A 14,830-nucleotide genomic window follows, 5' to 3' on the forward strand; every position below is an offset into this window, starting at 1 on the left:
TTTACAGATTTCTTCGGAAGCCCTTTCAGAATTATTGAGAGAACATTTTTTAACTGAAGCCTTTTTCGCTAGTGTTAAGTTGCTTTGCATATCATCTCTTCTGGCAAGATAATTGTTCCGACCCTCTTGAGGGGGGAGGAACTATATACTCAACTGGGTTTTTTTTTGTTCCGTGAATTTTCGCCGCTCGATATATTCATCGTAGAGAGTTGAGACTGGTATCATTAGAGAGCTCATCCAGCGTAGAATATGGAATTAAAAAGATTTTTTTTAATTTTCGATTTCTAGAGAGAGTTATCGAGGTTTAAAGTTCTGAGAAAAGAAGAGTGAATTCACGTTGTTTTTATTCACATTTTCCGGAATTTTTGCCTAAATTTTCGTCAATTTTGCTAAAATTTGTTATATTTTTTAAGAATAGTGTCGTTGATTTTATTTTTAAAGACGAACAAGCATTGTTGATTGTTTTGATTTTATTTTTTTGGTCAAAAAATCTGGATAAACATTTCAAAATTTAGACTTTTTCATCACAAACAGCACGAAATAAGCTAATTTAGTCCACTTTGATTAAATTTGCCAACAGTACATCCCCAAACAACACTCAAAAATTCTTTGTAGACTCAGAGGGGGCTATTTCTACTTCAGAGTCCGCTGAGAGTGCACTGTAGTTAAAACCTTACCGTTTTTTCCCAACTTTACTCGTTGATTATCAAAAATGCAGATTTTATTTTGAGTTTTCAACTAACAAATTATCTATATCTACAACATTCGAACAATCAGTTATTCCTAAGTGACAATAAGTATTATTAGGGCTTGTTTTTGGCCATTCTAGGACTGTTACAATCCAAAAAAAGTCGGGTTTTAATCAGTCGGTCTTTTTTTTAATAATAAAAAACAGAACATATCAAATCAAAGCTCAGGAGTGATAGGTCCAACCGATTTGCTTGTTAAGCAGCTCCAAGCTAATGCATTAAGTTTTTTAATTTAAAATTTATGGTCGTTTCTTTTTTAAAAAATGATTGACCTTTCAATAAATAATGGCTTAATTAACTTTTTCTCAACTTTTTTTCTTAATTTGTACAACTTCCAGCTTAATGTCAGCAAAAAAACGACCGATTCTTCTTTCTACTTATTTAACATTTATTCTCAGTTGCAGTTTTAAGCCTGAAATTATTGTTTTCTGGCTTTGATACCACAAGATTTCAGATTTTTTTGTTTTGATATTTGCCAGTTTTTCACGTTTTCTAATTTTGTCACATAATCACATTTTTGACGGTTCTCATGTCACCTCATTAGCATTCAGAATAAGAATGATTGTTCAACTGAAATATTTCACAGTTTGCTGGATCTTGCTTGTTTAGTTTTAGTCCTACTGCTTGATCTTTTTTTGTAAATGTCCTCAACAGATTGTTGACCCAAGCGTTCATGTCACAAATTTAGGAGATCTCTGCCATTCAAGCCTCACTGCTCTGACGTTTCTCTGTAGTCAATGTTGTTACAGAAAAACGAACTATCTCTTTCCTCAAAAGAGAAAATTGTTCCGTTTTTAGTTCGTGTTTTTTAAGTCCTACAAACGAATATCTCATTGCCTGTTGCTCTAAGTTTTGACACTGTTACCGGATTCCTTGTATTTTTAGGCCCAAGCAACGCTGTACTTAAATGTATTCTTTGCTATTACCCACTGCAATCCGAAACTCTGGTTTCAACTGTTCCTTTCCCGCTAAAAAAGTCTTACTGCTGTTTGCAATAGGGATGGCATCCAAATAATCCTTGTCTACATCTATAAATAATATTTTGTCATTAATCATAAGAGTAGTAGCACCTGAGTCCAAAACTAACTCATTTGCAGGGTTTTTTCCGTGGAAGTTTGGAAGCAGGAAAAAAATCTTCTCAATTCTGCTCTTCAACTAATATTTGCAAACCACTCTGAGTGGTTCTCTCCTGCTTTGGATTAGGATTTGAGTTGCTTAGGTTTGAGTTGTTCCCCACAAAACTTGGCCAGATGTCCTTGCTCACCACAGTTGAAAATTTTTCTTGAGGAAGCTTTGGTTTGCTCTTCAGATCTTTTCTTAAGCTTAAAGTCTTTCGCGATATGTTCAGTTGAAACATTTGTTCCTTATTGAAAAAATTGCGCTCAGTTTTTCTCTTAACGTTTTCATTATCGAACTTTATCAGGTACCGTTCAATTTCATAAAGAGCTTTCTCGTCTTTGCTGTACTTCACGAGTGTTGAAAAATTTACAGATTTCTTCGGAAGCCCTTTCAGAATTATTGAGAGAACATTTTTTAACTGAAGCCTTTTTCGCTAGTGTTAAGTTGCTTTGCATATCATCTCTTCTGGCAAGATAATTGTTCCGACCCTCTTGAGGGGGGAGGAACTATATACTCAACTGGGTTTTTTTTTTGTTCCGTGAATTTTCGCCGCTCGATATATTCATCGTAGAGAGTTGAGACTGGTATCATTAGAAAGCTCATCCAGCGTAGAATATGGAATTAAAAAGATTTTTTTAATTTTCGATTTCTAGAGAGAGTTATCGAGGTTTAAAGTTCTGAGAAAAGAAGAGTGAATTCACGTTGTTTTTATTCACATTTTCCGGAATTTTTGCCTAAATTTTCGTCAATTTTGCTAAAATTTGTTATATTTTTTAAGAATAGTGTCGTTGATTTTATTTTTGAAGACGAACAAGCATTGTTGATTGTTTTGATTTAATTTTTTTGGTCAAAAAATCTGGATAAAGATTTCAAAATTTAGACTTTTTCATCACAAACAGCACGAAATAAGCTAATTTAGTCCACTTTGATTAAATTTGCCGACAGTATATCCCCAAACAACACTCAAAAATTCTTTGTAGACTCAGAGGGGGCTATTTCTACTTCAGAGTCCGCTGAGAGTGCACTGTAGTTAAAACCTTACCGTTTTTTCCCAACTTTACTCGTTGATTATCAAAAATGCAGATTTTATTTTGAGTTTTCAACTAACAAATTATCTATATCTACAACATTCGAACAATCAGTTATTCCTAAGTGACAATAAGTATTATTAGGGCTTGTTTTTGGCCATTCTAGGACTGTTACAATCCAAAAAAGGTCGGGTTTTAATCAGTCGGTCTTTTTTTTTTAATAATAAAAAACAGAACATATCAAATCCAAGCTCAGGAGTGATAGTTCCAACCGATTTGCTTGTTAAGCAGCTCCAAGCTAATGCATTAAGTTTTTTAATTTAAAATTTATGGTCGTTTCTTTTTTAAAAAATGATTGACCTTTCAATAAATAATGGCTTAATTAACTTTTTCTCAACTTTTTTCTTAATTTGTACAACTTCCAGCTTAATGTCAGCAAAAAAACGACCGCTTCTTCTTTCTACTTATTTAACATTTATTCTCAGTTGCAGTTTTAAGCCTGAAATTATTGTTTTCTGGCTTTGATACCACAAGATTTCAGATTTTTTTGTTTTGATATTTGCCAGTTTTTCACGTTTTCTAATTTTGTCACATAATCACATTTTTGACGGTTCTCATGTCACCTCATTAGCATTCAGAATAAGGCACAATTGAACATATTAAAATTCTGAAAGATATACATCTTCGTTTTAACGGCCTCGACGCCTCATTCTTGAAGAAATCAATTGAGTTTTTTAATTTTGTCTCTAACTGTCATTTATACTTTGTCATTTCGGTCGTATGAAATTTCCTGTATAGTGATAGCTTTCATTGGCTTTTCATAGAAGAGTAGAGGAACCGATATTCTGATATTCGTAGATAGCTGATGGCTTTCATGACGATCAAAACAATCGTTTTCCAAAATTAAGAAAAAAATTTTTCAACTTCGCAATTTTGTTCTTTTTATGTTTCTTTTTGTTACCTAGTCTCGTTAGTAAACTACAGGTCAAATATACCATTATGGGTGTCAAAGGAATAAGAGGGATTGGTGTCCCAAAATCTTTTGAAGGATTTGTTTGAATGACCTTACTGGCTTCGACACCGGTTTTTCACAAAAAAAAAGTCAACTAGTGTGATTTTAGTCATATTTGACGTTCTTTTTGTAGATGCAAGAAATATTCTGGATAATTACAGGTCTCTTTTTTTTGAATAAACGACCCTATTTAAATAGCTCTTTTTGTTATTAATGCCTTTCATGACATTAAATGTAATTTTGTTTACGAAAAAAAAATTACATACTTCAGCACTTCGCTTTTTTGTCTGCTTGTTACCTAGTCTTACTAATGAATAGCCACGTACTAAATTATAGCTGTTTGAAGAAGGCGCAATCAAATGTATTTTGAGTGCCAAAAATTGGCTTGACGGTTTTGACAGCGTTTTCTGGCAAGTTTCAATTGAAATTTTGTTTGTTCTTTGTTGTTCTTTTTAGCCGCTTTAAAAAATGAATAAGGACAGGTCCTAATGCCCTTCTATAGAAGTAGTGGAAATCGTAAATTTGTGGTAATATTAATTGATTCATAATGGTATCTATTACTTTGAAGTTAACTGTTTCAAAAAAATAAGTTAATTTTTTTACTTTACTGTTTCTGGTCTTTCTTGTATAATTGTTACCAAACTTTTTTATGAACTGGTCGCATATGTTTTCTGGGGATTTATAAGTTATTTTTGTTTAGTTTTGGGTTTATCTGACGGTATGTTGATTTTGTTATTAAATTTAGTTTTTAAGAGGGACATAAATTTTTTGATGTAATAAATGTTTGTTGTTGTTGTTGTTTGATTTTGCTTTTCGTCTTGACTCGGTTTCTTAATATTGACATATTACAGCAATCTAATGCATCAATTTTTACTCCACTGAGTTATTTGCTTTGTAGGTTATCTTATCGTTGATACCGAATTTTTTGAAAAAGACTTGGGCTTTTTTGGGAATCGCAAAAAATAATTTTTGGGTTCTTCTATCAGTTCCTCATTTGGTAGGCAATTATGCCAAATTTGTGGATAGGCGGGGTCGGAACCTTATGTGCCATCGCACATTACCGAGCCGCCTTGTCTAATATACTCTCACTTGAAGTCCTTTTGAGGCTCGTTAAATCTGGTAAGACTTTACGTAGCTCAGGTCTCTCTAAACGTTTGCTTGAACCGTTTATAGAGTACATCTTATCTCTAGTGTCATCACGATTATGTGGTCTCAAAAAAAAGAACTGATTTTTTGTCTAAAGACTCGGGTAACTTGTACCACAAAAATTTTCTTCTTCTCTTCCAATTCTTCCCGACATTTTTCTATCGCTTGCCTGCGTTGCTCCTCAAAAGATTTATTTCTAACATCTTGCACAGAATCTAAATAGGTGGCTGCCCCACTAAGAAATTTGCTGAATAATGCCAAGTGCAAACGAGTTTAAAAGTGTTGAGCGAAATTTAAAAAAAGATCCTCACGCTCGCTTGGCACTAATCTTTCTGCTTATGAGCTCGATTTTAAGACTTCCTTATTTATTTATAATTTCCGTCTGGAAAACATAGTCTCTGACTCCCAAACTATCTCTCAACATTAATTGTTACCGACTGAGCTAAAGATTTAAGCTTGGTTGTTTTCACTGCCACTAAATACTCTATTCTTTGTTTTTCTCAGCTAGTAATGCTCTATTATGTAAAAATTCCTCTGTAAAACTGGTCAGGCTGAGTGAAAAATGTTGTTCGGGTTTAGATCAAACCTCATTCCCTTTCTACAATGTTTTTGAATCTGTTAACTGTTGGTGGCTGTATTTTAGGTCAACGAAGCAATGAATCGTATTGTTTTTGTATCAAAAACGCTTTATAGAGACAGGTTAGCACAGGCTGAATACGGTATCACTGTTAAAAAAAACAAAGAAAAAACACAAAGCAAAATTCGTTTCGTCGACTAAATTAATCTAGAAGTTGATATTCTGTTGGAGTCCAATAGTGTCCTTAAAAAATCGGGAAAAAAGACATTGACATTGAACCAAGGGGTATCTGCCGCAATCAAGCAAGATGAAGATATCAACCCCCCCAGAAGATATTTCACTCGAACCCTTATATTAGTCCAACGTTTCACCACTTACTTAATTCTTTTCGAGAAAACTTGCAACGTAAAGAAGCACAGCACACACAATAGGACAAATAGGAATTAGCAGTTGTTTGGGTTGGGTTGTTCTCAGCTATACTGATCAAACTTGGTTTCCCGGCAACTCCGGTACACAACTGAAATTCCACCCTTCTTACTGATCCCCCACAACAGCTCCACTAACTCTTGACTCTACAATCGGAATCCACTGCTTAGTTAAACAGACTGAGCACACAACGATAGAATTCTTCCAACTGGGTAAACGAGCTCTTGACTCCACAGAAGAAGTCCCTCAACCAACAGCACCAGCTTCTTACTCCACAATTGAAGTCCCCCATCCAGCTATACAAGCTTCCAACTCTTGCTCCTTCATGAGCTGTGAAGTCATCTCACTTGGCCACTTCTGTACTACAAGCCTTTTTTCCCCTTGTCCTCTCTGTTTCCTCCATCAGGGATTTCAGCTAAACTCTAATGTATCAAAGAGGCGCAGCAACAATGTTTTTTACGAGGGGCCTATAACGTAGAAAACGTAGAAAAGCTCTGGGCCTATAACCTTTCTGCTAATGGGAGCGCAGAGACAAATCTTGTAACCGAACTATTAAATTAGAATAAGTGGTTGACAACAGTGGCCATTAGAACAAATTCAGCCTTTATTTAGTACATGAAATTACTGCACTTTTTTCAGTCATGTTTATCATCTTTAATTTAGTACTTCCCTTTCTTCTCATGACAACTAATCTTTACTAGCATTTTACTCAGATAATTTACATTTTTAAAAGGGTCTTTAGATCACACATAACAATATGAAAAGTTGGGGACAAGGTTGGTAAAAAAAGCACGTGTCAGTTTGTTGTTGCATTCATTAATTTCATTAATAACCAAGATGTAAATCAGTACGTGGATTGAGATACGTATAACTTTTCATAGTTTAAACAATTAACATACTTTCAATACCCGCTATTACACAACTCATAGCATGAACTCATCGAATGATCATGGCTAACTTTTGTCTGGATGGGTGGTCTGATCAATTGCGGCACCTCAATTGCGGCTGGACGTTTAGAAACTGATCTGAAAGTTAGGCCTGATAATGGGTAAATTCCGTTTGGGTCCTCAAACTGGGAAGCATTACTCTCATTCATACGAACCGGTCATTCACATTTTGTGCTTTTTTGATGAATGGAATTTGATGAATTGAAAGCCTACGTTGGTTATATGGTGTAATTACAACTTTCCCAAAAAAGCATACAAAGAATCTTTTGATTTTTAAGTTCCTTTATGGTAGTCAACCATTCATTTTTCTGTCAAATCTTATTTGGGGGTGTAAATTTTGTGTATTCCCCCATTATTCCCTCGTCCCTAATACAGGTATTGGGGCAACGGTTTATCTGCAGTTAGAATTTCTTTATATATATCTTCCCGGGTTGGGCTCCCAGTAGTTTCCATCGGTGGATCATAGAATTTTCATAAAAAGTCCATCGATGGGACATTACCATTTTTTCTGATTATAGAAAATCCATCGATGGGAAAGCTCTGATTTTCACTGGATCATAGAAAACTCATCGATGGATCATAGAAAATCCGGATCTTTCCCATTATAGCCCCCAATGAAATTGTAGCCCCCCATTCTGATTGGGGGGCTATAAGTTATCTGTCCACTAAGCTGGGGGGGGGGGGCTATAATGGGAAAGACCCGAAAATCCATCGATGGGTTTATGAAATAACTATGGTCCATCGATGAGATTCACCGGGAGCCCAACCCGGGTGACGTGTATCCCAGCTTCAACCAGTAAACTGAACTGAACCGAAAACGAACTTCACTTTGTCTCGCTGAATGCTATTTTGATACAGATGGGTGAAATTTAAACGACCTCATGCGATACCAAGTTCAAATTTGTTATAAACAATGTTGCTCTGGAAAGGAAAAAGTAAATGTGATCCAAAATTATTGCTTAATATTGTTCAGTTGAGGCGATTACGAGTTAGCTTGACATTTTCATAATATAACTGGTCTGTTCCAAAAAATAAAATATCTAAATCCGGAATGATTGTAGCGAAAGCCTTTATTTTCACGATACACGGGATTATAGCGTTAAGCATAAACGCTTTCACAGTTCACCTCGGAAACAAAGTCAGCGATTCCTCATCGTTGAAAAACTTGAATTGGAATAAACAACGAACAGCTAAATTTCTCCCAAAATGTGAATATTTAGAAAACCACTCATCGCTCAAAACGTGGAACTCTAAGCATCCGAATCAAGACAACTATGATCTGCAAACCAGCATAGAAGGTCAGCAGTGGGAAACAACATTGACAAAATCAAGAACAGAACCAGATACCAAACTGAAACAATGCCAGTGGCGATATTTCTCCAAAAACTCTAGGAAACTACTCTTTGCTGATAATATCCCCTACGTCGCTAAAATGTGTAGACAATTCAGATGTATTTTTGGAGGGGGTGCTTCAAGTTTGAGAGATATCATTAAATGTTATCAGCATTATGTCACAGAGTATTTAGAGGAACTTATGTTTCCCAATTTTTTCGACGAGTCTCAAATTTGAGTTCCTAGTGGGTGTTAAATTTTGCTGGTATAGCAGTTTCGGTTGTTGTTGTTGCAGAATTTTAGTTAGTTTAATGGGTAATTATTATACTTTCAGAATTATAACCACTAATTGATTTCCAAACCACAGAGATATCCGGACATTCTTTTGGAATGATGCGGTGAGCATTTTTGTTAAGAAGAATGTCGAAACAATTATTAAAATCTCTACAGTTTAATACTTATTCTCAGAGCGTCGCGTAGATCAATTAGCACAGTCTGCTACTGCTACATTTCACCTCTAAATCATTTTCATTTAGATGGAAACGATCCAAATTGATCGAAAGTAAACGTTGGTTGGGCCACCAACTCAATAACCCCAAACTCAAAATAAAAAATCTTGCTAAAAGTTGCGATAACAGTTTTTTAAATTCTTCACAAGCTGCATTCTCAACAGACCCTGAGACGCTGTTGGAAATTTACCGAATCGTGATTTATTATTTGACAGAGTACTCAATATACATGGTAAAAACAAAAGGTAGAGGAAAATAAACAAAGAACAAAAAATCAAAAAACTTTTGTCATTTAAAAAACTCTCGTGAAGTAGCGTCCCACAATCCAACAGACAGTACAAAAAAAAACAATTTAAAGCACAAGCAAAAGATTGGCAAAGACGCAAATAACTGTTTATTGTTTATTGTTACTTGTTTGTTTCAATAAAGACGAGCCCAAGAAACTCTCAATTGTCTATTCCTGGTAACAACACGCAATAAACATTTTTGAATAGGCAAGAGATCATAAAAATAAATTCTGCAAACCACGAAATGGAAATAAAAAGGCCACTACGAGCGTCTACCGGTACCAAATTTTTGATTAAATTTACTCAATTTTGTAATCAGATTTCACTTTTACTATCTTAATAAATTGTACGTGGATGAAAAGTCGGTGCCCTATATGGAAATTTTAGTCAGTAATTCCACTTTTAAAATAAATTTGAAAAGTGGAGTCTAATTTCCACCAGAATTTTCATTTTGCGGAAGAACATTCAACAAAATTTTCGTAATTAGATTTCACATAATTTGAGAGCGCATATTCTTTGCAACTAGCTTTGTTTTGGAAACAGTAGATGCTCGCAATGTTGAGCTAAAAATTCGATCATTTAAAAGTAATACTCGCAACTTTTATTATATTTCGCTTAACTTACAAGCACAAGTATCGTGACAAGTCAAGTGCACTTCAAACATTAGATCAGCAGGTGGTCCTAATTATAACTTAAACCTGGATTGAAAAAAAATATTTCATTTAAATTAATTTTCAGAAGCCCATTTTTTTCAAGAGGAAAAACAGATAATACTTTAGTATCTGGCGGATTTTAACCGGACACCTATCACAAAAAATCTCTGAAGCTGGCTGAAGAAGGACATTGTTGTTTTAAAGAGCACCTAGCATGAACTAAAAATAATCTGGTTGAATACAAGCCGCACCCATACATCCAATTAATAAAAAATGTAGCCAAAATCTCTTATGGTAAATATATGTTATTTAGCGTATAATTTATATATTATTTAATATAATATATCAAAAAAACATTATTTTAATTTCACGCTGTAATTTTGCTTTGAGCGACCCGTCCTTTTGATCAAAATCGGTTGATAAACGATCATCAAAAGATTAAAAGCTGAAAAACTTTTTGTTTGGCCGTTGTCAACAACGTTATAATAGCTCATTTCAGAGCCTTGTTTACGCTCTCTTCGAGTATAACAATAGTTTTAAAGAAAAAGATTCAAAAATAGGCCATTTTTAGCCTTTACGCGAGGTCTCTAAGTTGCGTCGATTTGGACCCCTAAGTGCTTATAAGTATTAACTGTAGCTGAACTTAGTATTAGCTTTAAAAGTCAATTAGAGTCAATAATGATAAACATCTCCACGCAATTCAAATCGAAGCCCAAAACCAGTTGACGACTTTAGGCAAAGCCCTTACAAAACAAAAACAACAAAAAGAGCAGTAAGATAACGTTTTTAAAAATCAAACATAACAGCAGATGGGGCCTCACAAGAGGCCTAGTTACTGTAAATCTCTAAGAAGCTCCCTTAAAAACATGAATCTGTGTCCTGGACAGATTCGATGTATCGCATAAAATAATTTAGCTAAGGAGCAATGCTCTAAGAGAACTGCCGCGCCATTTAAAACCCACCGGGCTCTACCAGTTATCTCACTTTTGCGTACAAAAAGTCAAATGAGACAAAGAAAGAATTATCTGACAAACCGCCCATAGTACGAAAAAATGCAAAAGGAAAACCAGATACTGATAAGAAAAATCAGAATCCAACCAATACCTACTCCAGAGCAAGCGAAAAAATTAATCTTCATCAAAATAAACCAAATAACGTCAACAAAAATGCACTTGAATGACAAGCGGCTCAATTTAATTTTGCTGTAGCCTCGATAATTATTTATGGGTGCGAAAACATCAGCCGACGCAAGGATTCGAAATCCGACCTCCTGAGTCTGTTTCCGTCACATCGACGGAGGTATTACCCCCGGTCTATCAGGGACTGGGCATCGAGTCTCTGACCGTCGGTTTTGTTGGAAAACATAGCTGTCTGATTGTCAAAAAATAGCCGCAATAACTGCGTAGATCTGAAGTCTCAAAAAGTAAATGTCAGAATAAAAAAGATTTGTTCTGCTCTTTAAGGGCAGAGATCTTAAAATTTGATTAAGAATCTGTTTACGTTGTTGCCGTTTCTATTAGGTGCTCTTAAATAATAACCTCCAATTAGAGTGATATACACTAACTTGACCTTATCTCTGAATTAAAGAAAAGTCAATTTCAGCGCGAGTAAGTCATTTTTGAGAGTGAGGTAAGTCATGTGAGAACAAAAACCTAATCACGCTAATGAACAAAAAACTCGCTCCACAAAGAGTGAAAAATGACGTCACTCATGCAATTCATTCGAAATTGCATGAACGAATGAAATAAAGCACATTTGAAGTGATTGTGACGTCATGTGATCGGTAACAAAAATCTTGACAAAGAAAAAAACATAGCAGGACAAGTCCTGAAATACAATTCAAAGAATTGAATGCAAAAACTCAGACGTACTCTACCTGACCAGCAGATCAATTGAACAATGCCAGCCAGAACACAAAAACCATCTCATAAAATTGAGAAACTAAAAGAATCAAACCTAAACAAAAATATACTCATTGCTGAAACTCTTGAAGCTTTTAAAACTAAGACAAAATTTTTTCCCTTTAAAAATACCTATTTCACAAACATGCTAAAACAATTTTTTGTTACTGAAATCGATCCAGTATTATATCAGCAAGACCTGAAAAATCTTCATTGGCACTTGAAGATCGATTAACTCGAAAATGACAAAAAACTTAAAAAGAAATCAATTGCAAATTATAAGGAAAAGTTGCTGAAAATCGTGATATAAATATCTTCAGAATCATTTCTGTGTCTCTAGAGGCTATCCAAAAAACTCATTCGCTCAAAGATCGATAGACAATAATTTTTAAAATTTCAAAAAAAATTGTTCTATTAAAATGCTGAAAGCCATTCAATTGCCCCCTAGCAACTATTTAATAACATACTATCGCACCTTGGATGAAGTTACCTCGCTACAGAGGCAAGAAAAAAATAAAAAATTACAAATAATTTGAAAAAAAAAACTTGAAAAAAATTGCAAATTCTATCAAAAAACTTCTAAAATTCGAAATGTTAAAATGTTGAAAACAAATCTATTGAAACTAAGAATCATGCAGTAACTTTTTTAGAACGTGGAATATGTTTTCTCACACTTCAGAATGGACAAATATTAAAAACTGACAAAAACTTAGAAAACCTTAAAAAAAATTGCAGATTTTATCAAAAAATGCTAAAATTCGAGTCATTAAAAAGTTTTAAAAAATTCCCTTGTTACTAGAAACTATGCAGTGCCCTATTAACAAACCTCAAAAAAGATTGCCTGGTCCCTGAAGATGGAAAAACTGAAAAATAACGAAAATTTTCAAAAGGCTGAAAAAAAATCGAATTTTGTCAAAAAAATCGGTAAAATTTGTGATATTCAAAAATTGGAAACCTATTCCATGTCAACTTAAAACTTTTTAGTAACTTATTATCCAACCCCTGATGAGGTTTTCTTGCCCCTGGGACTCAAACAACTTGAATAATGACAATAAATGTCAAAAAATATGAAAAAATTGCAAGTTTTGTCAAAAATTGCTAAAATTCATGATGGCAAAAAGTTGAAAACTATTCTATTACCACTAGAAACTAAGCAGTAATCTATCATCAAACCCTTTATCAAACCCTAGATGAGGTTTCTTGACAACTAGGGCTAAAAATCTCAAAATATGACAAAAATTTTCAAAAAACCTGAAAAAAATTGCAAAAATTAGTATCATTTTGCGTGTTTGTGTTTATAGTACCTAAACATATAGCTCATAACATGGTCATAACAAGCAATTTTGTCTAGAAAAAAGCCTTCATCAACTTTGAAAAACTTCAACCTGAGACTATTCAAATAAAAAACTGAAAAAAATGACAAAAATTATGAAAAATTGCACCATTTTGAGCCCAAAAATTCCTAACAATGACCTTTTAACCCGAAATTAAGGCCATCCCAGCAGTTGCACCACTATAAGCACTTGAAGGACTACTAAAGCCCACTTTGGGCCTCTAATGAAACTTAATGCCCGCTGGGCTTTACCTGGTTATCCCGTTTTGGAAGATCAAAGTCATTGAAAAATGTGTGAACACATCTTAAAAAAAAAAAAACAGCGCACCAATACAATTCAAATTCTTTGAATTGTAATAAAAAAAACAAGAGAAGGCCCATAAGAGCCTCAGCTATCGCTTCGCGACTATTAATCAATTTGTATTTCATTTTTTGATACTGATTCTGTTCATTTTGAGTTGCTTTGCTGAGAAAGTGCTGTCATAAAACACTTAGCAGAAAGAGAGAAGAGTGAAACCAGCCCACCAAAAGATTTCACGCAAAATGTTGACTAAGCTTCAAACTAAGGTAAAGCGAACAAGTTTTAGTACGTACGACAAAGTAAAAGATCATAGCAAGAAAAGTGCTGATATGCAATTCAAAGAATTTTTATTGACTAAACAATAAAACTAGACCTAGAACGGACTATGAGTGAATTGGGAAAACTATTTCTAACAAATCCGATTTAAGAAAACAGAAAATCAATGCCAAAATACCGCAAGTGAACAAAAACACAAGCAAGAAATTTGGTTCAGAAAAAAAACTAGGCCTACAATGAAATATGAACTAGGATTGGGAAAACCATTTAGCAAAAAAAGCCCGACCCACAAAACTGAAAAACAGATCAAAGTAAAGTTGCCGCATGTGAACAAACATAGCCGCCAGATTGCCAGAACAACTGCGTAAGAATAGACTTGCGTGCCATATAATAGAGATAGAAACAGATACAGATATAAATTGAATAAGGTATCGACGCCGCTCAAAAATCTCTGTACAAATATTCAGCGATAAATTAATAAAGCTTGTTAAAATTTATTGCGCTGAAGCCTTTTCACTAGGGAACTTTGTTACGCATATGAGTGACTTTGACCCCAATTTGATCCAAAATAAACTTAATTTTTAAAGTGCAAAAGTCTTTTTATTGAGTGAGGTAAGTCATGCATGATCAAAATCTAATCGCGCAAAAACTTTTTCTAGATAGAGAGAGAGGGAAACGATGCCAGCCACGCGCGCAAAATCTATCAGTGAGGAAGAAGCCATTTAGAAAATTTGATTTTCAGCTTAGCTGTGTGAACAAATGTAAAACGATAAGAGAGTCAGACGACGAAACAAAAAAACATAGCAGGACAAATCCTGACGTACAATTCAAAGAAATTTAATTGACTTAACAAACAACTACACCTAGAACGGACAATGAGTGAATTGGAAAAACCATTTCTAAAAAAAAAATCAGATGAAAAAAAACAAAGAAAAAACAGAAAATCAATGTCAAAATGCTGCTAGGGAGAACGAAAAATCACTAGTGAGATATGTAATTTTGATTCTATCAAAATACTAGGTCCAGAATGAGCGGTGAATGGCTTGGGAAAACTATTTAGAAAAAAATGCGATCCAAAAAATCGAAAAAACAGTAAAAATCAGAGTGAAATTGCCGCATGTGAACTAAAAACCACTACCGAGAAACCGATTTTTTGTTCAAACACCGTTTTCTCACTCTACTTTCAAATTAGAGCAAAAAAATTCACGCCGCAAAACCACTCGCTTTTTCGCTC

The 14,830-nt window shown here is 34.3% G+C and overlaps 1 long non-coding RNA gene across 1 annotated transcript; it reads left to right on the forward strand.

The window, feature by feature from the left end:
* Positions 1-6,895: 6,895 nt before the first annotated feature.
* LOC142358141 (uncharacterized) lies at positions 6,896-8,697 on the forward strand. Its single transcript, XR_012761763.1, has 2 exons — positions 6,896-7,105; positions 8,225-8,697. It is a non-coding gene; the product is annotated as an uncharacterized LOC142358141 (long non-coding RNA).
* The last annotated feature ends 6,133 nt before the right edge of the window (positions 8,698-14,830 follow it).

The sequence above is a fragment of the Convolutriloba macropyga genome, unplaced genomic scaffold (genome assembly GCF_964194025.1).
Source record: "Convolutriloba macropyga unplaced genomic scaffold, txConMacr16.3 SCAFFOLD_594, whole genome shotgun sequence".
In the NCBI taxonomy this organism is placed as follows: domain Eukaryota; kingdom Metazoa; phylum Xenacoelomorpha; order Acoela; family Convolutidae; genus Convolutriloba; species Convolutriloba macropyga.